The sequence below is a fragment of the Pelobates fuscus genome, chromosome 13 (assembly GCF_036172605.1).
Source record: "Pelobates fuscus isolate aPelFus1 chromosome 13, aPelFus1.pri, whole genome shotgun sequence".
In the NCBI taxonomy this organism is placed as follows: Eukaryota; Metazoa; Chordata; class Amphibia; order Anura; family Pelobatidae; genus Pelobates; species Pelobates fuscus.
In genome coordinates this window covers 6,429,610-6,455,398 of record NC_086329.1, presented here as the reverse complement: position 1 = coordinate 6,455,398, position 25,789 = coordinate 6,429,610, and positions in this window count along the sequence as shown.

Sequence of the window (25,789 nt, the reverse complement as noted above, 5' to 3'; positions counted from 1 at the left end):
GAATAAAGCATAGCAGGCTAAAGGTGGCTAAATCGATAGAGAGTAAATTCATGCAGCAGTGAATGCTAAATGTCAGATCTGCAAAAGAGGCCACACGGAATATGGGCTCACTGCACGGAAATAGGAGAAAATATTAAAGATTAAACTCAGTGAAACATCTAAAAGTTGAAAATGACAGTTGGAATGTTAGTTAACCACTTGACTACCAAGCTGTTTGCCCAAAATAAACAGAACCTGTCTTTTATGTTGTTGTTGTAAGTAAGCTGAGATATTTGATGAATATAGATTGCATAGTCAACACAAAAAATCTTTCATGCATAGAGTCAGATGCGGCTCTCTAATTAGGTAATTTAGCCGACCGTGGTTAACAACTGACTAGGACCTCATGGACACCTAGCTTACCTTAGCGCAGGGTGATTCCAAAAATTGGGAACTGTGTGGAGGCCCTTAGCAGAAAGAGTATGCAAATTAAATCTTGGAAATAGAATAAGTATAAACACTTTCTCATGACAAATTCATTAATCCATTTTAGTCATTTTGGATCCCATTACCGGTTTACAGTTCATAGACAATTTATTTTATTGCATTAAACACCGTATGTATTTGTAGAGGTTTCTACAAAATGTGCACCCTCCACCTCCTTCCAGACTTACCTTCTTCTCGTAACTCGTATCCTGTGTTTTTTGCGTTTCCAAACAATTCCCTGATGTGTGCATAAGTTTTTTGTGGTATGTGGTACTATACAACTAAACAAGAATAAGACAAGTAGCATCATTGAGTTTCTGCTACTGGAGCCAAATATTTGACATAATTCCAGTTGTGTCGATAAGTGAGTTATCTTCTGATTCCAAAATATATGAAGATGTTACTCAATCAAATTGCACGGGCTAATTTATTATCAAGCAAGATGTGAACTTTCTAGAGCACATTTGTAGCAATTAATAAATTTACTACATTGAGCTTTTGAACATCGGTTGTTGTATATAATTTTAGTTTAATATTTAAAGAAATCTTTTCTGTATTTTTGTGGAATATGTCATTTTGGATATCTTGAGATATATGATAAAAATACTGCTTTAAAATACCCCAGAAGATGGTATTACATTAGCTAGGTTGTTATTTGAAGAGCTTTTATTGTGTAATAGATTTAATCGATTTTAAACTGTATTGGTTTTGCGAAGACCAGCACTTTTAACTCAGGCAGTCTTCCCTGCTACAGCAGGCTAATCAATTTTAAACCGGAGTTTTGCGTCTCCAGTCCCTGGTGTTCTTATGTCTTGAATTAGCAGATTTCAGAAATGCTGGCCCCTCTGCCTGGTGCTTATTAAGTAACGTCGTTCATCTGCAGACCATGGCGGATATGATCCATATCAAACAATAGACTGTTTTGTGTGTTGGCAAGTGTTGGCACAGGCCTAGAGCGTTATTTTGTATATATTTATAATTCAGGATGTTGTGTGTTGTGACTGTAAGTAAATAAGGTGACCACCCCTCTTTCTATATGTGTCCAGATTAAGGTTTTTAATATAACCCTAACAAAGAATGTATAGATACCTCAGTGTACAGGGTACACTGACAAAACTGCAAGGCAGAAGGATAACTCCAGTAGTAATGTATCACTGCAGAATACAGGTTTATTCTAATTAATAGGGAAATACCGCTATTAGAAATATTGGAGTCCTTTACAAAATGTTTGGTCAGTGTGTTCCTAGACACATACCCACAAACATACACATATCTTCAGGTTCAACACAAACCAATTCACACTTCCAGACACACAGATAAACACAAATTACCAGACGTACAAAGTGCCAGACACAGTAACACTGCCTAACAAAGACACACTCTGCCAAAATTATGCACACTCAAAGACACTGTCAAACACACAGACACACACTACCAGGCACACTGCCAAGTACAATGCAAGACAAAAAAACATACTGTCAGACATAGACACACTGTCGGACACAGGCATCCTGGCAGGTATAAACATACACACACCACAGCCAAAAAAGAGTTGAGCCCTTACAAATATGAAAATCAACTACAAGGCAGCATCAAAAACAAGGACCCCAACCCCTTTGTTTATATAAAAGAAAAGAGAAAAACGTGGAACCATGCCTATATTCCACTAAACATAAACTTTAGTAAAACGTGTGTATGATACATACATACAGCCAAGTCTTCATATAATAGACATTATATGTTTGTAAAAAAAGTATTTAAAAAAAGCATTTAATATGGGGCATTTAAAGGGACACTACAGTATTTGTTCTGGTGAGTATAATCATTCCCTTCAGGCTTTTTGCAGTAAAAACTGTCTTTTTTAGAGAAAATGCAGTGTTTACATTACAGCCTGGGGATACCTCCACTGGCCTCTCCTCAGATGGCTACTAGAGGTGCTTCCTGTGTCAGTGCTGCACAGTGTGACTGACATTCAGTGTCTCCAAACTCTGCATGGAGGCAATTAACTTTCCTCATAGAGATGCATTGATGCTGTGCTGGCTCGGCCCCTGATCTGCCTCCTTGGCAGTCTCAGTCAATACAATGATTTCCTATGGGAAAGCATTGCAATTGGCTCAGATCACCACTTCTGATAATGTCAGCCAAGCAGGCAGATCAGGGGCAGAGCCAGCAGTTGCAGAATTGAATAAAGGTAAGATTGTACTATATTTAGTGAGTGAGGGGAGCCAGGGTGACTAGGTGTTAGTTTTTTTTTTTACACTATCGTGTCAGGAATACATGTTTGTGCTCCTAATCCTACAGTGTTCCTTTAACCCCTTAAGGACCAAACTTCTGGAATAAAAGGGAATTATGACGTGTCAGACATGTCATGTGTCCTTAAGGGGTTAAGGCTGAATGGGCACTCACATTTAAAAGAGCTAGTTAAAGCTCAAAATTGACAGATTGGGTAGCATCCTGCCTACATATATGAGTCCTAACATAAGGTTTATATTAAGTGGATTATAGGTGAGGTTCTACATAAACCTGCAAACAGTCAGACACACACCCTTGCAAACACAGTAACACTGACTAAAACAGAAACACACGGCAAGACACAGACAGACATCAAACATACACACACTGAAAGACACAGACATTCTATATACTATATTATTTAAACTATCTTAATATATGTCCAATCATTGCTGCTAAACAAATTTCCACGGTTGTTAACCTCTACTTTATCTGCCTCTTTAAAATAAAAATAAGTCATTTTCTATTATCTAGAATTCATTGTCTTTTCTTCTGCGACCATTATTTTGTGACTGTGATAATAAATGAGTGCTGTGATGTGTGAACTGTAAAACAGAAAAGTACAATTATATTAATAGCACAGAGAGTCATATTATGTGCAATATTTTAGCTTGTTTAAACAGAACTGTATCCTAAGGCAGTGCATGAAATAACAACATCTTGACAAAGATAAATGGAGCCTCAAACCAAAATGTTAAAAGGCGTGTATACCACTCTGACTAATTAAAATGAAAGTTTTATTTTGGGGTATGCGTCTCCAAAAATGTTAACGTTACAAAACTCATTACTGTCATCATGAGCAATTCAGGATTTGGCCCATTTCTCTGATAATAGCTAGATGTATTCAGAAAGAACAGACAGACAAATGCGTAGACAGATAAAGACAGACAGACAGGTAGGTAAGTAGATATGATAGCCATGCTGGTGGGGGGAGGGATTTATCTTCACTTTAAGTATATCTGTACTCTATACATTGATTTTCCCAACACAATATACATACCTGAATCTGACCTTATCATCCAAATGATTTATGGCTGACGAATTCACTTTGAAATGAATCACTCCTTGCAGCAGTATACCATATACCATATTTGAGAAATTGCTATATTTGCTCTAGAGTCTTGATATCTCATTAGACAGACAGCAGGGCTGCACTATAATCGATGGCTGGAAGTGTATGTGTTGGCTCTGCGCACATCCTGCTTTCAAAAAACACCATACTCCACCCACTTTGGGCACCTACCTGCTAAATTATAGGTTGCTTCTAGTCATTACGACTGGTCCAGGCTTCTATTAGGCCCTTTGGATGACACTATGCAAACTATATTTTTTAAATATGGTCAGTGCAACATCAGTGATTATCATTGCAGCTATCTCTATTAGTGATGTCCCGAACGGTTCACTGGCAAATAGTTCCTGGCGAACATAGCTTGTTCGCGTTCGCCACGGATGGCGAACATATGCGATGTTCGGTCCGCCCCCTTTTCGTCATCATTGAGTAAACTTTCAACCTGTACCTCACAATCAGCAGACACATTCCAGCCAATCAGCAGCAGACCCTCCCTCCCAGACCCTCCCACCTCCTGGACAGCATCCATTTTACATTCATTCTGAAGCTGCATTCTTAGTGAGAGGAGGGACAGTGTGCTGATGCTGATTTAATAGGGAAATCGATAGCTAGGCTAGTGTATTCAGTGTCCACTACAGTCCTGAAGGACTCATCTGATCTCTGCTGTAAGGACAGCACCCCAAAAAGCCCTTTTTAGGGCTAGAACATCAGTCTGCTTTTTTTTTCCCTGTGTAATATAATTGCAGTTGCCTGCCTGCCAGCGTGTGTGTCAGGCTCACAGCGTATACTGTGCCCACTTGCACAGTGCCACCACTCATATCTGGTGTCACGATAGCTTGCATTTAAAAAAAACAAAAAACTTTTTTGACTGTAATATAATAGCAGTCAGTTTCCTTCACACGTGTGCATTTCAGGGCCTGCCAGGGCAAAGTGTAACACCATTGCAACTCATGTCTGGTGTAACAGTAGTGTACATTAAAAAAAACCTAGAAATTTGACTGTGAAATAATAGCAGTCAGTTTCCTTCACACGTGTGCGTTTCAGGGCCTGCCAGGGCACAGTGTCGCACCAGTGCAACTCATATCTGGTGTAACAGTAGTGTACATTTAAAAAAAAAAAAATATTTGACTGTAATAGACTGAATAGCAGTTAGTTGTCTGCAAGCGTGTGTGTCAGGCCTACAACGTCTACTCTGCCAACTTCTGCCAGTGCACAGTGCCACTCATATGTGTTGTCACAGTAGCTTGCACGCATAGTACCACTAATCGGAAAAAAAAATGACAGGCAGAGGCAGGCCACCCCACAGGGGCCGTCGTGGTCATGGTGCTGTGATTCCCTTTGGCCCTAGAATAATGCCCAGTGTTCAGAGGCCACGTACCCTGAACTCGAAAAGTTCTGAGGATATAGTTGACTGGCTAACACAGGACACCCAATCGTCTACAGCTTCCACTCGGAACCTTGACGCACCATCCTCCTCCAGCTTAGTTTCGGGCACCTCTCAAGTTATCACTCGCCCGCCTGCCGCCACCACCAACACTAGCACCACAGCCGCTTCACTTGATATGTCAGAGGAGTTATTTACACATCAGTTGGAAGAAATGAGTGATGCGCAACCATTATTGCCAGAGGATGTAGATAACAGGGATATGTCTGCCGATATAAATACCCTGACAGCGCAGTGCCCCAAATTTGAAGTAGGAGGACCAACCAAGCATCTTTTTCCATCTCCCGGTTCCTAAAATCGATGCCATATACACGTCCCCTGATAGGGGACGTAACAGGGATTAAACTGATAAGAATAGTACTACTTAACACACCGTATAATAACGCAGAGAGAGGCAACGCAGAGAGAGAAGTCTGGAGAAGAGGAGTCAGAGGAGGGAGGTGGCTTTGAGGAGGTGGAAGACCAAACACAGCAGGCGTCCCAGGGGGCTTGTTGTCACCTTTCGGGGACCCTTGGTGTTGTACGTGGCTGGGTGGAGGAAGAGACCTTTAATGACATCAGTGAGGACAAGGAATGGGGCATGACTAGCTTGGTATCCAACCTTGTGCAAATGGGGAGTTTGCGGTTGTGCAAATGGACTGTTTGTGGTTGTTTGCAGTGCGTTAAACAGGGAGTTTGGTCTGTCACTGTGAAGCGGGCATAACCCTTACACTACCTGATCGATACAACATCATACCTGATGTTTTAAAGCACGTTATTCCAAACAATTTAGGAATGTTAGGTGATTTATGCCCTTTATGGATTAAAACCAGACTCTGCATCAACTATGTAATTTTCCATGGGAGTTTTGCCATGGATCCCCTTCCGGCATGCCACAGTCCAGGTGTTAGTCTCCTTGAAACAACTTTTCCATCACTATTGTGGCCAGAAAGAGTCCCTGCGGGTTTTAAAATTCGCCTGCCTATTGAAGTCTATGGCGGTTCGCCCGGTTCGCCCGTTCGCGAACATTTGCGGAAGTTCACGTTCGCCGTTCGCAAACGGAAAATTTTATGTTCGCGACATCACTAATCTCTATTAATTAGAAGATGCATGCTCCTCTACGTAGCTTGGATGGAATATTGATTCTATAAGCATGTCTGGCAATGTGTGTTTTACATACTGAACTGGCTTAAGAATGCTATTTTACACAAAATAAAAGTATTTTAAAAGCTTTCCTGACTCGATCATTGGAATATATATACATGTTTATGAAATAGACATTATTTTCTAAAATCAGCCTTTTTGTATTTCTATAGAATCTTCAAAATGACAGTCTTTGAAATAACACTGCCCTCTAAGAATTAATTAATGAATGCATTAAACCTTTGCTTTGTGTATGAGCCATTCATATCCGCAAATTGATAGATATGAAAATACAAATTAAACATAAACTATGGCATTCTATGAACACAAATTGATTACTTCAAGTGGTGTATTCTTTAATCTAAGTAATATTTGTTAGTACACATATCAAAATTTACATTCTTTAATAATTAAATGCATTAACACATTATTTTTCATATCTGTTCCTTGGCTCACATGTTCAGCTCCTTGTATATTTTGTATACCAAAAAAAAACACAACAGAAAATTCACCCCCTTTGGCCACAAGTGCTCTGTGAATATAACATAAAAATTTATAGCAAACAGCTTCCCAGGGTAATCTTCCCAGATGGTTACCACAATAAAGAAAAGTATGTGTGCAGAAAGAAAATTGGGATACAGTTGTATAATCTGAAAAAATATATATAAACAAAACATAGTGTAATATTGTTACGAATAAATAAAGTGACAAGATTATACAATTGCACTCACAGAATGTGTAGTTTAAGATCGCCTTAAGGGTGCCTCCCCTAGTGGTGATGACGGGGAGCTACCCAGACTTCTTTACTGTCACTGATGTTTAAATCCAGGAACCAAGAGATTTCAGGAATCCAGATAAGTATAAAAGCATTTATTATAATAAACAAATAGTATAAAATAAAATAAAATAAAAAAGTGAATTTCAACAAAATATATTATTGAGCCCAGGTCCTATGTATTTAGTTCATTATTGAACTTCCTTGGGGACCTCAAATTAATTCAATATTTTCTTTCTACACACATGTATATTTTGTTTTCTTGGGTCTACTCTGGCATCGTTTGGAAATTGGCTTCCCAAAATACTTTGCACTTAAAACAGGTTACAGAGAAATATGTGGAAATTCTATGGAAGTAGAAGGTCAATGCAGTTCTTAGATGTCATCGAGAAAGAGATAGGAAGGTATTTATTTATATTTATATTATGAGCTATGGCTATATTTTTACTCACCAGTTGTTTAACAAATAACTTGGTGAAATGATTGCATGATAACAAAGGAATTTGATCATATAATACATGAGAATCCTATTAAGTGATAGAGTTAGAATATATAGTTGGATATTTAGCAAGGCAGGGACAGGTACTATCCCAGGGCAAAGTGATAAAGAAAAAGAAATTACCATGGAAACCAAGAGAAACTATCTTAACATTTAGCTCACTGCAGCTAAACTATCACCCATTTTGCTTTAATAAATCTCTCCTCAAATCCTATATTGGGCAATATTCTTTTCAAAATTTCTCTACATCTGCGTAACTGAGTTTTGACAACTTCATGTGAAAACAAATATTTTTCTATTTTTACTTTAGAAATTTTGACAAATTTCACTTCTATGTAAACTTTACTAACATTATATTCTATATTTTCCAAAACATTACCTGGATTTAATGTTTTTGGATAAGCTTTGGATAAGCTTTTTTTTGTGATTTCACATATTGAAAATGTTTTCAATATTTTTTTTTATATATGAATATATTTAACTTATATATAATATATTTTTTGCTATTTTAATACTTTGAAAGAAATCATAAGAAATGAATCCAAGATAATTAACCTGAGGCCTATGTTTCTTTCCACTGTGTATCCATTAGAACAATATTGATTTCTATGAACTTGATAATAGACAAAAAACTTCAATTAGCGATACATTTACAAACAAACAAAACATAATCTGAATATTTCACACCGCTCAAACACAAACACATATTAATGATATAAACATAGCTACAAATATTTGAGTATGCCATTTGACAACACAGGAACATCTATTAAAAAATGATCTGATCTATGAACTAACAAGCTCTTTTAACACAGATTCGGATATCAGTTTGTTTGACAAACAGTAGAATTTGTATTTTAATTTAAAGTCCAATTAAATCATTCACACACTGTCTAGACATTCGGTAGATTTATTCAGCCCAGTCTTAAAAGTGTCTGAAATTGGATATTTTAATAAGAGTCTGTTGACCCTGCAACTACTGAACCGTGCCATAATGTAATCATGCTAGTCGCCAAACATCAAAGAAAGAACTATTCTGCTATTAAATTGATGAGCACAGTCATTGAAACGAGTATTTAAGTATCAACATATTAGATAATAATGATACCTTCTTCGGAACAGTTCATGAAACATTTAGTAGAGTTTACTGAGGGTCACTATGAAACCCATTGTAATTAAAAATATTTGTATTGTGAAAAACAACCCAATAGAATATACCTTTAAAGCTTAAATGTATTTACTGGCTAATCCACAGATATAACTTTGTTATAATGCACAAGACAGGGTTCTTGATTTATTATTAATATTATTTAACTGGGAACAAGATATCCCACAGTCCTTTACAATTTGACAGAGCGAGGATTTTAAACTTCAGGTTATTGACAAACATTGCAATGTCTACAGAGCCAGGAAGTAGAGAGGAAGCTGCTCAAATGAGCTTACAATCTAGGGAGAAGTGGGATAGAGGCATACAAAGAGAAGAGGGGAGAGATTTACAAAGTTATCTAGTTGACTTGTAAAAGAACAAAGAGGTGTCTCAGGTCTATGACTGATGGATGGCAACTGATATCCACAAATTAGGAATAATGTATTAAGTAAAAGACCTTTTACTTAATAGTACCCTTTTTTGAACCATTCTGAGCTTAATAGGCTATTTTCCCAGGAATAGTACCTGTCCTTGCCTTGCTAAACCTCAGAAGCTAAAGGCCAACTGTCAATAGAAAACCGCATTGTGATAAAAGCTCTGTGTGATAATCAATATTTTTTATAAATTAAGTATTTCAAAAGGTTTAAGTAAATCCTTTGCTCATCTCACACTCTCCTCCCCGTTCTGCGGCTATATGTAAACTCCCTTTGTCAGATGGAACAATAATTCAACAATTTAGTCTCTTTGGAAGCCATGCTTCCCCAGTAGAGATGTCGCGAACATAAAATTTTTCGTTCCAAATGGCGAGCGCGAATTTCCGCGAATGTTCGCGAACGAGCGAACCGGGGGAACCGCCATAAACTTCAACAGGCTGGCGAATTTTAAAACGCACAGGGACTCTTTCTGGCCACAATAGTGATGGAAAAGTTGTTTCAAGGGGACTAACACCTGGACTGTGGCATGCCGGAGGGGGATCCATGGCAAAACTCCCATGGAAAAATACATAGTTGATGCAGAGTCTGGATTTAATCCATAAAGGGCATAAATCACCTAACATTCCTAAATTGTTTGGAATAACGTGCTTTAAAACATCAGGTATGATGTTGTATCGATCAGGTAGTGTAAGGGTTACGCCCGCTTCACAGTGACAGACCAAACTCCTCGTTTAAACGCACAGCAAACAACCGCAAACAGTCCATTTGCACAACCGCAAACTCCCCATTTGCACAAGGTTGGATACCAAGCTAGAAATGTCCCGTTCCTTGTCCTCACTGATGTCATTGAAGGTCTCTTCCTCCACCCAGCCACGTACAACACCAAGGGTCCCCGAAAGGTGACAACAAGCCCCCTGGGACGCCTGCTGTGTTTAGTCTTCCACCTCCTCAAAGCCACCTTCCTCCTCTGACTACTCTTCTTCAGACTCCTCTCTCTGAGTTGCCTCTCTCTGCATTATTATAAGGTGTGTTAAGTAGTATTATTCCTATCAGTTTAATCCCTGTACAGCCACGTACAACACCACGGGTACCAGATAGGTGACAACGAGCACCCTGGGATGCCTTTTGTGGTTGGTCTTCCTCCTCCTCCTCAAAGCCACATTCCTCCTCTGACTCCTCTTCCTCACAATCCTTTTCCAGCGTTGCCGCAGGTCCAGCAAGCGATGCTGATAAGGCTGTTTCTGGTGGTGATGGTGACCACAACTCTTCCTCTTCACGCTCATCTACGGCCTTATCCAGCACTCTTCGCAGGGCACGCTCCAGGAAGAAAACAAATGGTATGATGTCGCTGATGGTGTCTTCGGTGCGACTGACTAGGTTTGTCAACTCCTCAAAAGGACGCATGAGCCTACAGGCATTGCACATGAGAGTCCAGTAACGTGGCAAAAAAAATCCCAGCTCCGCAGAGGCTGTCCTAGCACCCCGGTCATACAAATAGTTGTTAATGGCTTTTTCTTGTTGGAGCAGTTGGTCGAACATTAGGAGTGTTGAATTCCAACGTGTCGGGCTGTCGCAAATCAAGCGCCTCACATGCATGTTATTTCGCCGCTGGATATCTGAAAAGTGCGCCATGGCCATGTAGGAATGCCTGAAATGGCCACACACCTTCCTGGCCTGCTTCAGGACGTCCTGTAAGCCTGGGTACTTATGCACAAAGCGTTGTACGATCAGATTACACACATGTGCCATGCACTGCACATGTGTCAACTTGCCCAAATTCAATGCCGCCAACAAATTTATTCCGTTGTCACAAACCACTTTGCTGATCTCCAGTTGGTGCGGAGTCAGCCACTGATCCACCTGTGTGTTCAGGGCGGACAGGAGTGCTGGTCCGGTGTGACTCTCTGCTTTCAGGCAAGTCAACCCCAAGACGGCATGACACTGCCGTATCCGGGATGTGGTATAGTACCTGGGAGCTGGGGGGGTGCCGTTTATGTAGAGCAAGACGCAGCAGCAGAAGGGGACTCAACCGAGGAGGTTATGGAAGAGGATGGAGTAGGAGGAGTAAAGGAGGTGGCAGCAGGCCTGCTTGCAAGTCGTGGCGGTGTCACCAACTCATCTGCAGAGCCACGCATTCCATGCTTGGCAGCCGTCAGCAGGTTTACCCAATGCGCAGTGTAGGTGATATACCTGCCCTGACCATGCTTTGCAGACCAGGCATCAGTGGTCAGATGGACCCTTGCCCCATCACTGTGTGCCAGATATGCCATTACTTCATTTGCACAATCGAGTACAGGTTGGGGATTGCCTTTTGTGCAAATAAATTTCGGCCGGGTACCTTCCACTGCGGTGTCCCAATAGCTACAAATTTTTGGAACGCCTCAGACTCCACCAGCTTGTATGGTAAAAGCTGGCGTGCTAAGAGTTCAGACAAGCCAGCTGTCAGATGCCGGGCAAGGGGGTGACTTTGTGACATTGGCTTCTTACACTCAAACATGTCCTTGACAGACACCTGACTGTGGGCAGATGAGGAGGAACTGCTCAAGGCGAGAGACAGAGTGGCGGATGGTTGAGAGGGGGCAAGGAGGACAGCAGTGGTTGACGTGGCTGAAGATGCTGGACCAGGAGGAGGATGGCGGCTTTGAGTTTGGGTGCTGCTTGTACTCATGTGTTGATCCCATAGGTGTTTGTGATGTGCGATCATGTGCCTTCGCAAAGCAGTTGTACCTAGACGGGTGTTGGACTTCCCAAGTTTCTTTTGGCACAGGATGCAAATGGCATCGCTGTTGTCAGAGGCAGACACACAAAAAAATGCCACACTACTGAGCTCTGCAATGACTGCATTCTGGTGGTGGCAACAGCATGCGTTGATTGGCATGCTGTCTGGCTGACCCCGGGTGCCGATGCATGCTGTCTGACTGTGCCACTAGCTCCTTGCGACAACCTCCCCCTGCTTCCAACTCGTCTCCTCCTCCTCTCTGTCTCCTCATCTGAACTTTCCCCCTGTCCTTCTTCTCTTCTAGCGGGCACCCACGTGACATCCACAGATGCATCGTCATCATCAACCGCTTCACTTTTATCTGACAACTCAGCAAAGGAAGCAGCAGCGAGTACAACATCATCATCATCATCATCATCACACCGTACGTCAATGTGTGTAATGCTGCCTGACTGAGACATATCCCTGTTATCTACATCCTCTGGCAATAATGGTTGCGCATCACTCATTTCTTCCATCTGATGTGTAAATAACTCCTCTGACATATCAAGTGAAGCGGCTGTGGTGCTAGTGTTGATGGTGGCGGCAGGGGGGCAAGTGGTAACTTGAGAGGTGCCCGAAACTAAGCTGGAGGAGGATGGTGCGTCAAGGTTCTGAGCGGAAGCTGTAGAAGATTGGGTGTCCTGTGTTAGCCAGTCAACTATGTCCTCAGAACTTTTCGAGTTCAAGGTACGTGGCCTCTGAAAACTGGGCATTATTCTAGGGCCAAAGGGAATCACAGCACCACGACCACGACGGCCCCTGCGGGGTGGCCTGCCTCTGCCTGTCATTTTTTTTTTCGATTAGTGGTACTATACGTGCAAGCTACTGTGACAACAGATATGAGTTGCACTGTGCACTGGCAGACTTTGGCCTGACACACAGGCTTGCAGACAACTAACTGCTATTCAATCTATTACAGTCAAAATTGTATTTTTTTTTTAATGTACACTACTGTTACACCAGATATGAGTTGCACTGGTGTGACACTGTGCCCTGGCAGGCCCTGAAACGCACACGCGTGAAGGAAACTGACTGCTATTATTTCACAGTCAAAAAAGTGTTGTTTTTTTAAATGTACACTACTGTTACACCAGATATGAGTTGCACTGGTGTGACACTGTGCTCTGGCAGGCCCTGAAACGCACACGTGTGAAGGAAACTGACTGCTATTATTTCACAGTCAAAAAAGTATTTTTTTTTTTAAATGTACACTACTGTTACACCAGATATGAGTTGCACTGGTGTGACACTGTGCCCTGGCAGGCCCTGAAACACACACGTGTGAAGGAAACTGACTGCTATTTTATTACAGTCAAAAAAGTTTTTTGTTTTTTTAAATGCAAGCTATTGTGACTCCAGATATGAGTGGTGGCACTGAGCAAGTGGGCACAGTATACGCTGTGAGCCTGACACACACGCTGCTAGGCAGGCAACTGCAATTAGATTACACAGAAAATTAAAAATAAAGCAGACTTATGTTCTAGCCCTAAAAAGGGCTTTTTGGGGTGCTGTCCTTACAGCAGAGATCAGATGAGTCCTTCAGGACTGTAGTGGACACTGAATACACTAGCCTAGCTATCGATTTCCCTATTAAATCAGCAGCAGCTACACTGTCCCTCCTCTCACTAAGAATGCAGCTTCCGAATGAATCTAAAATGGATGCTGTCCAGGAGGTGGGAGGGTCTGGGAGGGAGGGTCTGCTGCTGATTGGCTGGAATGTGTCTGCTGACTGTGAGGTACAGGGTCAAAGTTTACTCAATGATGACGAATAGGGGGCGGACCAAACATCGCATACGTTCGCCCACCGTGGCGAACGCGAACAAGCTATGTTCGCTAGGAACTATTCGCCAGCGAACTATTCGGGACATCTCTATTCCCCAGGCTCAGGGCAGTGAAGTCATCATTATGCGCAGGCAAACTAATAGCAGTAGGTCTCAGTGTTCTTCTTGATACAGGCCTTCCAGAATGTGGATAACTTTCAGATTCTTGACCATCTTTGAAGAGTTTGTGTCACACTTTTATTTGCACTGCATTGTCTCAGAAAGCCTTCTGAATAATCTGAATAGTTTCCACTGAGAAATGTTCAAGCGTAATGCAAAATTTGATGCAGATTTGTTGATAAAACTTTTCTTTTTATATTATCAATAGATGAACTTTTTCTACACATACCTCGTATATAGTGGTAATCATTATAAAAAAATGAATGCTATTACAATATTTTACATTTTTTTAGTTCTATTTTTACTTTAATTTGGAATGTTATTGCATAAAGCTCAAGGGTAAATTACATGTTTCAATGACAATATGAAAATGTGGAAACCATAGCAGCGATGATTTTATTATACATAAAAAAAAATAGTTATAACCTTGTGTGTATTTGTGGAATTGTATTTTTGATAAAAGTACTGTCCAATTGGTGACTCTAGTCCATTGCTGAACCATAAACCTGACAGTTATCGTTGTCTGCAATATATATTTCCTAGTTACACTGTTAATGCAATAGGCATAGGAAGATTCTGCTTGATGTTGTTTTTAATGAAAAAGAATGATGCACAGTGTTCCGAAGATATATGAGACAAACTTGGCTTTGAGTGCTTTATTTGATTCATTCTACACCCCACCTGTTTTTATCCTTGTTGTATCGGAAGATTTTGACATAAACTAGCATGAAGAATAATGAATCTGAGAGATACTTTAGAAGAGTTTAACAATCTATGACATCCATTTCACTTGTTCTCCTTTTCTTTTATTTTATATCTACCTCGTTTTCCATTCATCTTTTACTTTTATTCGTTTTTAAAGACTATTAGAAACATGCTGAAAATTTCATGCTATTTGTAAAGAACCAAAGAAAACAGAAATGCTAGTTGTTAGAATTATTTAATATTTCTCCTATTGATTTATATAAACTAATCTATGAAATATCCCCATTAACTAACCTGGAAACTCTTGCTGCTTTAAATGTGTTCTCTTCTCCAGTTGAACTGTGACCCCTCCTGCCCTCTAAATAATCTGTAACTTACCCTAAACTAATCTGTGCCTTCTTTCTGACTAGTCTTTGACTAATTGACTATGTGATCTTCCTAACATATCTGTACTTTTTCAGTGATTAAACTATCCCATCTTCTTAACTCATTTGGGGACAACTTCTAACATATACTTTCCTCTGACTGGTTAGACCAGGGGTAGTCAACCTGGTCCCTACTGCCCAATAGTGGGCGATTTGAGATTTCAGGTGGGTGGTGGGGGTTCTGCAGAAAAACGCCCAGTGAGCCTCAATGACCATGGACCAAGGCCGGCAGGGGAGATCCTTTCATCTCCCCTGCCGGCCCATGCAAAGTCAGCCTTGCTGTAAGCATTCTTGGGCTGGTGAGAAGATCAAAGATCTCCCTAACGGCCCACTGGCACCTAGTTCCAGCAGAGGGAGGGAAGAGCCTGGGAGGCTCTGGGTTACTCCCACGAGCAGGCTGGTTGGATACAGTGCTGTGCTCGCAGGAGGATAGGAGAGTGACAGGAGAGTGAGACTGCAGCCGGTGGAGCTGCAGGCTATAGTGAACATGCTACCACTAGCAATATGTCCCCCCTCTCTGGTTAAACATAAGAAAAAAGGAGGGGAGACATTAAGATAGATTTTCACATCTCACCCATTTACACACAGCATAGACCCTATGCACCCTTCACACACACACACACACACACACACACACACACTGAACCCTTCACACACACATACACAAACTGCACCCTTTACAAACACACTGCCCCCTTACACAAACAGCACCTCGCAGACACACATAGAAAAAAAAGTAGAATTGAAAATAGAAAATAATAGATACATTTAAGTACATATTTTGAAAAAACCCTCCTTTCTAATAAAAAATGTAAAAAACTAATACTTGCACTAGGAAATTAGTTACTGCAGCACAGGTGGGCGGTAAGGAAATTTTACCATCAACAAAGATACAAAAGTGGGTAGTAGGTATTAAAAGGTTGACTAACCCTGGGTTAGACTGTAACCTCCTCCAAGCTAGTCTGTAACAATCTCGTAACATCTGTGAGCTGTCTCTAAGTATTCTGTAACCTTTCACTGGTTAAAGTGTGACCTGTAGTGATGTTGCGAACATGAAATTTTCCGTTCGCGAACAGTGAACGCGAACTTCCGCAAATGTTCGCGAACGGGCGAACCGCCAAAGACTTCAATAGCAGGCGGATTTTAAAACCCACAGGGACTCTTTCTGGCCACAATAGTGACGGACCCCCACCCACCTGAGCGGTGGGTGGGGGCCCTAAACAAGAATAAGGGGGGGACCTAATGTCCTCCCCCCTGACCCTCACCCCTGAGCGGTTTAGTGGGGGCCCTAAACACAAATTGGGGGGGGACCTATTGTCCTCCCCCCAGCCCCCACCCCTGAGCGGCGGGTGGGGGCCCTAAATACCAATAGGGGGACCTATTGTCCTCCCCCCAGCCCCCACCCCTGAGCGGCGGGTGGGGCCCTAAATACCAATGGGGGGGACCTATTGTCTTCCTCCCGGCCCCCACCCCTGAGCGGTGGGTGGGGGCCCTAAATACCAATAGGGGGTACCTATTGTCCTCCCCCCCGACCCCCACCCCTGAGCAGCGGGTGGGGGCCCTAGATACCAATAGGGGGGGACCTATTGTCCTCCCCCCAGCTCTCACCCCTGAGCGGCGGGTGGGGGCCCTAAATACCAATGGGGGGACCTATTGTCCTCCCCCCGGCCCCCACCCCTGAGCAGCGGGTGGGGGCCCTAGATACCAACAGGGGGGACCTATCGTCCTCCCCCCCGGCCCCCAAACCCTGAGCGGCAGAGTGTTATGAGTCAAATTATAGAGCGTGAGAAAATTCCACAGAACTTTCCCACGCTGTGTAAAATTACACAGAGCACTCTGATTGGTAGATTTCAAACCAACCAATCAGAGTGCTGTGACAGGTAAATGTAGAGACTTACCTGTCAGTCTCTTCATTTACCTGTCAGAGCATTCTGATTGGATGGCTTAAACCCACCAATCAGAGTGCTCTGAGCCTAATTGCAGGGCGGGGCAAGGCTTTATAAGCCTTCCCCCGCCCTGCAGAGCTCAGTCTGCGCGGAGCCCTCGCCGGGTGTAGATGGATTTTTTTTTTTTGCTCTCCCTTTTTTTTTTTATTGCGTCGGTTATTATGGATATTTATTTGCCCTTTTTTGGGGCTGAAAAAAGAAGATTTTAGAAGAAAGAAAACATTCAATGGTAAGTTATTTTTTTTTTTTACAGGTTCTTAGTTAAATGTCCCCCCCTCATTATTTTTAGGGTGAGGGGTGTAGGTAGGGGGATCATTTTTTTTTGGGGGGAGGGGGTGACTAGGGGTTTGGGGAACCCTAGTCACCTGGGGGGACATTTTTTTTAGGGCCCCCACCCGCCGCTTAGGGGTGAGGGTCAGGGGGGAGTACATTAGGTCCCCCCTTATTCTTGTTTAGGGCCCCCACCCACCGCTCAGGTGGGTGGGGGTCCATCACTATTGTGGCCAGAAAGAGTCCCTGTGGGTTTTAAAACTCGCCTGTTATTGAAGTCTTTGGCGGTTCGCCGGGTTCGCCCGTTCGCAAACATTTGTGGAAGTTCGCGTTCGCCATTCGCGAACGGAAAATTTCATGTTCGCGACATCACTGCAGGTCACACTTTAACCAGTGAAAAGTTACAGAATACTTAGAGACAGCTCTGGTATTTAGGGCCCCCACCCGCCGCTCAGGGGTGGGGGCCGGGGGGAGGACAATAGGTCGCCCCCTTATTGGTATTCAGGGCCCCCACCCGTCGCTCAGCAAAGCATTGAGCAATGGACTGTCTGAATGCACTTGCAGCGCACGCGCATTTAGCGCTGACCTCGGGAGGAGGAGGATAGTTCCCCAGCGCCAAGGGAGCCCGGCGCTGGAGAAAGGTAAGTGTTTAACTCCTTCAGCTCCCTTGAGCCAAGCGGGAGTGGAACCCTCGGGGGGGGGGGGGGGGGCATTTTTCCAAATTAGGTTGGTTGGTTTGTTTATTTTACCTAAAGACCCTATAGTGCCAGGAAAATTAGTCCTTTAAAGAAAAATTATAGCGCTAGATATTCATACCTGTATTATTAAAGCTGAATGTTCTCATCTTTATTTAGTTTCAGGGCTCCCTAAATCCAAATAAAAACTGGAATAAAGGGTATTGCTTGCATGTTTTTCCAGAGCAAAGATCAAGTACATGCAGCCACTTGATCCACCTCCTGCGACCTCACACAGCCCTTCTAAACATCCTATCCAATGGTCCTCATAGATGAGCATTGGGGACAAAATGTGCATGCAGAGCCAGCACTGTGCTCAACCAATGAAATGAAGGGGTTTGACTCAGTTCTCACAGCAGTAGCGCCTCTTGTGGCTGTCAGGAAGACAGCCAATAGCGGCATTTTTAAAAACCCTACAAAGGAAATATTGTTGTATCTACTAAATGGCAATGCTTTACATTGTAGGGTTAGACCTAAAAGAGCACTACACACAGAACACTACATCGAGATTAAGTGGTCTGGATGCCTTTATTGGTCGTTTAATGGATTTGTTATACAGACTAAATACATATTCACAATCCTTATATAAATCTGCATCTCATCAGACTTAGATATCATGATGACGGCTGCGCCACATGGCTCCACTCGACAAAATACAACTCCCATAGTGCCCTCTGCCAAATTTCATATCCAATAAAAATATTTAGATTCTGATGAATAAATGCGGTGCATATGGTATGTGACAGATATGGTTTATTGCTTGCCTTTCTCGCCTTATACAGTTGCAGTGTGACTCTCCATATTATTCATCTCATCGGAGGAACTGTCCCTGTATCATTTTTAAAAACCAAGTATTGCAACACCCAGAATGCCACGTAAATAAACATTTAATATATAATGTTGGAAACTGGTCATAATGAGATCTGTGTTAATAAATAGTAAAAAATGTGACTTTACAAGAAAAGAAAATTATAGTTATAACAAAATAAATTTTATGAGAAAACTATTTTGGATTTGTTTTCCTTTTTAAAATATCATGACTTTTAAGGCTGTGTGTGTTGTGCCACTTGTTTGACTATTTATTCTTGTTCTTGGCTAATCTATGGCCTCTAATTTACTAATCTGTGGCTTATCTAGAACGTCTTATTGGCCAATCTCTGGCCTCCCACTGGCTAATCTATGACCTCTCATTGGTTAATATGTGACATTTCATAGATCTATTTGTGAGCTACCCCTGATTTCGACAATAACTTTTTTATTGCTGGGCTTTTCTGCTTGATTACACGACTTTAAGGAGCACAAATGGATATGGGCAGCAATAGGCATTAAGGTTAATTTATTTATGCAGAAAAAGCTGGAGAAGATAGCTTCACAATACAATAAGAAACAATAGTAACCCCATGCAACTTCTGCTGGCGGTAACCATGATACTCATATAAAACAGCTAGACAAATCTTTTTAAGTGTCTATGCAAAAGAAAGGACCATCGATTAGTTATATTATATAGACTTCTCTTTTTAAAGGTAAATTCACCCAGAGGGAAAATAAACAAATAACTGGCTTTGCAGAGATAATTACCTCAATTTCAGATCACTAGAGACTAAGTGGATGAGTTTACTTTGTGAGCAGACATACTTCATGGGTTGTGACACCCCCATACATTAACCCCTTAAGGACCGAGGATGGTTCAGGACCGTCATCGGCATTTTTGGCGTTGCCGACCGGTGACGGTCCTGAACCGTCCTAACGGTCCAATGTACTTACCCGATCGCCGTCGTTCCGCCGGCGGCGATCGGCGGTGCTTCCATTGTGGGGAGACTGCCTGCAGCCCAGACAGTCTCCCCATGGCGGATTAGGACCCCTGTGGCCATGTGATCGCCCAACAGGGCGACCACATGGTCACAATAGGTGTCCATGTGTCTGCCTGCAGGGGGACTGTCTGCTCAAAATTTACTGGCTACTGCTACCCTACTAAAATTAAAACCAAAAAGACAAATTAAACGCACATGTAAGGTGTGATTATTTTATATTGCCTTGTGGCTGCTATAGTAATGCTGTACATATTAGTTTTGGCGTGATCTATGCCTCTAATGTTAGAGGGGGTTTCAATTAAATTGTCCCGGGAGGTACTGACCTGATGCGTTTCATGTGAAGACTTTGTGAGACTGTACACTTCCCAAGAGCCCTGTCATTCAAAAGCTCTTTTAACCGCAGTTCCTGTAGTCTTAGTATGGTGTGTAAAATTAATGGAGAGCTATAATTTACTTATTTTTCCTATGTCCATATTATTTTTATATGCCATGTATTCCATATTATAAACTGTACTCTTTCTTATTGTAACTGAAACATTGCAGTAATTGTATTTGTGTAATTTAAGTGAGACTCAAGACGTTCTCTGCATGACACTTTGTCAGCACTTATATACAATTACTATGTATCTTCACTTGTGTATCGGCACTTCAAGCTAGCTGACTATACAATAAAAAGAAAATAATACCCCAAATGATCAAATTGATTTGAATATTCTAAGAAAATGTCTATGGCTGCCAACCTTATCTCTTTACACCGCTCTCGAACACCCAGACATCCTATAAAGGGATATCTGGACTGTCCAATAGTTTATATTTATGTCCCCATTATGTTTTCTAACACCATTTGGCCAAAGTCATTTAATAAAATATAGCATTAATTATTACGATATTATGTGCTGCACCAGGGGATCGCTGTTTTTAGTTCTATCACAGTTCTCTCTATGAAGAAAAATTGCTGAATTACTGTGAGCACCTGGCTGCAGTAATTAAAAAATACTTGTATAGATCTTCTTTTGGATCATCGAGTACCTTATTTAACAGATTTGTTTTAGGTATCCCTCTGCATTTTCCTTAACAAGAGGAGGGATAAAACAAATGAAAGAAAGTTAAAGGGGAACTGACTTATCTCAAGATTTGTAATGTTGTGTTTACTTTATTAAGTATATATGGTAAATCTAAAAGAATTCATTTACACATGGAGGCAATGCATAAATGGGCGAGAGTGATCATGACTATTACTGCTTCAATATGTTGGTGCCTGCTGCACATAATCTAAAACAAGACCAATAGGTTTGACACGAGCGACGCAGTTACCTGGTCACATGAACACTTTACAAAGTGAGGTAATGCTACTGTCAACAGGGCTGCATTTACATTACCAGTTTGTGTAGTTACCGAAGTCTCAACCAAACCCCCAATGATATGCTAAAAGTTGTTGTATAAACAAACACATTTAGACTGTGTGTTTTTATGTTATATGTGTGTATATGTGTGTGCAAATGTCTTAGTACATGTGTATGTATGCATGTATGTGAGTGTTTTTTTTGTAGTGTGTGTATAATGGTGTGTGTTTGCAACAATGTTTGTAGCAGAATGTGGAGTAGTGTGTTTAGAAGTGTGTTTGTGTACAGTGTGCATAGCCTGTAGTATGTGTGTATAACAGTCTGAAAGGTAGCCGTATGTGCAAGAGTGTGTGGACAGTGTGGAAAGTAGCATGTGTTTGTATAGTCTGTGTAGCAGGATGTGTAGCAATGTGTGTGTGTACCTGTTATTTCTGAGTTGACCGAGCCATAGACTAGAGATACAATTGTTCCATATTGTTGTTTCTTAGAAGAAACCTGAAGGCACTCCCACATTGCATGCACTGTTTAGGTTAGGTTACAATTAGTTATACTCTGTGGTATTTTTTTAAAGGGAAGAGGTTATATGGCAAATCTAGACCTGCTAAATAATTTCACTGTGGTAGTGTAGAGCTACAGCGCAATGAAGCTTAGCTAACATTATGATAATTCTCCAACTCTGTCTACCCTTTGGCCATGCAAACAATGATAGTGATTATTCCAATAACACCAACACCCCAGTCAACTCTGAAAAAAGTTATACACATAAAGATACCAAAAGCAACAAATAGTTTTGATGTGATAAATGTAACAATCAATAGAAACTGGTAAAGTAGTGATAAGTGAGATATAGTGCTTACACTTTGGTATTCTTTCTATTATGGAACCTTACACTCCATATGTAACATCACAATTTTCCCAATCTTTATTCACGTAAAATGCATAAAAACATAACATAGTGTAAAAACATATACAACAATGCAATTACAATTATCGTATCACTACTCCACTCATTTCTATTGATTGGTGTGGTATGATAAATATAACAGTTTTTCACTTTTGGTATCTTTACCCTTTGGCCACCACTGGTATTTGGTTATATGCAAAACAAATGTAATTTTGTAAAGTAAATATAATGTTTTTCTTGGATATGAGTACCATGGCATTTCTGGTTACAGGTAGCGTATTAGGTCAACTATCTTTGGGGGGATGTTGAAAAAGGGGTAAACTACTTACCTGTAGAGCAGTTTGCTCAATTTTCATTGTTTTGCTTATATGGTTCAGAAAAATCAAACAATATTTTTAAAGGTGATGTGCTTTTAAAATAGATTTATTAACTTAACAATTGGTATCACAAAATAAGTATTTTCAGAAAAAGGTTCAACCAAAATTGTTCAGTAATAAAACATGTAGTACTTATACTTTTTATATATCTAAATAGACATAGTTTAGATTTTAGTATAAAGCATAAATGCAAAATGAGTGGGCAAACAAGAAGACCACATCGCTTGCTAAGCCAGTATTACTAACACAAGAAAGAATTAACATAGGAACATGTGTTATTAAATATATTTTAAATAATATTGACAACCTACAAAGTGCTATTATGATGAATTTAACTAATTAAAATTTATTTTAGGCAGCAAATCTGCTCTAGAAATTGCCATTTTAATATTGGAGAATTTTTGCCACTTATTAAAATATCTGTTTATTGTTTCCAGAGAGCATTTCCAGAATAATTAGATTTTCTGTGGTCCGTCTAAAGCTTTTCTGTCTAAATTAGTAATTTCAATTTTACTTGTGATGTGATAAAGACTTCACACTGTCCTCATATGAGATTTTGTTTATGCCAAATCTGTTTCAGGTCATCATATTACTGTGTTGTTTAACTTCCTCTTCCCCAGAAGGTGCCAGTATTTTCCTTATCACCAACAAACAGTGCACAAACAGTGTTTGGCAAACATTAGACCATACGATTGTTTTTTGAACTGCTACTCTATCATCTTTGGCCAATATAAGACTAGTCAAAGATGATGGAATTTTTTTTCCAAGTCTGTCTTGAAGGCTGTAGAGTAACGAGTTTAATCTATTTGCTGTGATAGTCCGGTACCTTTTTTCATGCAATTTGACTTTGACAATATGTGACATAAATGCTACGAAACATCATCAGAATCTAAATTATGTATTATTGGTGTCCAAAACAGAAAATAAAAAAATACTCATTCTAATTCCATTATCTTTTTATTTACTAATATCATGAAAGCAAATTGAAGGAGGAAAATCATTTGTCCACTCTCTAAATGAGTAATGTGATAAACTGTGTATTTTATATCCTGTCTTAGAGGAAACCCACCACATTTTCCGAATCTTTGAATATGTGATGGAATTTTAAGATGGTGAAGTAAAGGGAGCTATTTGTATGATGATATTTTTAATTAGCACGACATCTGAAAAATTCAATAACGTATCATCACAAGAGGTATGGTACGACCGATAAGATTGATTGGTGTCATGCTAAAACTAGCTTTTTTTTTTTCAGTAACCAAAAAATTCAAATAGCGGATGACTTCTTTTCAGCATGGAATAGTTTAATTTGAGTAGAAAGATTAATAAAAATTGTATTTTTTTTTCAAATACCATCTGCTCATGTTATTGATATTTTCAATCAACTCCAACATGCGGTCGATAAACCTTATGAACTAATTTCTTCAGGGATGAAAACGCATGGTGATTTCTCTGAAGGATATGGAATAAGAGATTCTATGAGAGATATTACTTCAGAACAAATATTTTTTACCATGCTGTCATATGAGAGGTTATTAAAAATCCAGGGTGCTAAAATGTAAATAAAAATAAAAGATATGCAAGACTTACAGCTATATCTTGTCCCCAACCTTGTAGATTCACATAAACAACATCTTAATTTCACATACACCAGTTATTATAAACAAAGCAAATCACAACTTTTCATATTTCAGAGATTGTTCTTCCATCTGAAATAAATAAAATGTCATTACTTTGATGCAATAGAAATTAGTAGTCATAAACTAAAAAGTTATTCACACAAACAAATAAAGAACAGCAAATGGTGAACATTACACTAACCCAAATTAGACATTAACTATAAAAAACTGCTTCATTTTGGTATTGGTAACTTGGTATATAACCATTTGAGGCATTATAGTTACTTGGTTTTACTTCTGAGATACGTACAATGCTCAATTAAGTTTCCATTGATCTCAATGCATTGTAGACCACATACTACTTTAAGGTGAAACTTCCAATCACAATGCTGAGTTAGAAGAGTGTATGTGTGTTGAGGCTGATTGACTAAGGACAAATAAATAGGGATTCAGCTTATTTGAATGCTATATATTTTTTATGTGCTATATTTAGTTTCCTTTAAGTTTTCTTTTTTTTTCCACAGTACATGTAACTAATAATATTTAGCCCAAAATCATTAAGGAAGTATAACGTCTGATTATTGGCTAATATTTCAGCTTGTGTCATTTTTGGACGAAGACCGCATGTTAGGATCATTTGACCGATGTTCACTTTGTAATGAATAGCACTCTGATTCACTTTAGGGTCCTTTAATGATGTAAAGAAGTAATGCGATTTATTATTGGTTGTTTTAACCCAATTCTCTATCAAAATTTTAATTTATGCAAGAAAAAAAATATTTTCAGTCTATTGATCAATTTTCACTTGATCTGTGGCTGCTCCTTAACTATCAATAATTTTTGTTTTTTCCATCAATCATGTTTTTTGGGGGGCACAGTTGGAACTTTGAAAAACAAATCAACCAACAGTGTTTGTCCATTGCTTGAGTCGTTTACTTGGTTATACGTCCATCCCTATGATGAGTTGGAGTTATGGAATTCAAATGACCCACTGATTGGCCTAAATATGGACAAATTGCATTTTTGCCAAATACAAATGCACAAATCTAGCCTTCAGTACAATACTAGAGATATTAATATTAAAAATAGCCCTGAGATCTACAATCCCCTGACCCAAAATAATGTACCTTTTACAATAATTGTATAGGGTTGTCAAAATCATGTATATTGGTATTGTACATATTAGTATATTAATAATCCCTACCTAACTCCCTCCCTATAATTTGTTAAACAAACTATACATTTTAGAGAGAAAAAAAAGAAAATCTCCCTTAACCTTTAAATAAATTAATACATCTTAAATAAAATCTTACAATGGTTAAATTGATCTATGGTCAATGATGTTGTTCTGTTCATGTTAATGGGATACAAAAAAAAATAAAAATAAAACACAAATTTTGCATGCCCTACTGCATAAGGTGAGAGTAAAAGTATATAAAAGAAATAGTACTAGAAATGACTTGCTAGTTAGGTGACTTCAGAGGAAATATATTTTTTTCGGGATCCAGGACATTTTTTTTGAATTTGGTATTAGGTTGGTGCTCCACTGCGATGTGACTAGCTTAATATAGGTTTACTCAAACCATAGCCCTCAACAAAGAAGGCAGGAACTGCTTAAAGATTTGTAGAGAATCCCCACGTGCTTGAATCAATTGGTATCTATTAAACTGTTTACAAACGTATCATTTCACAATGTTCTACACATCC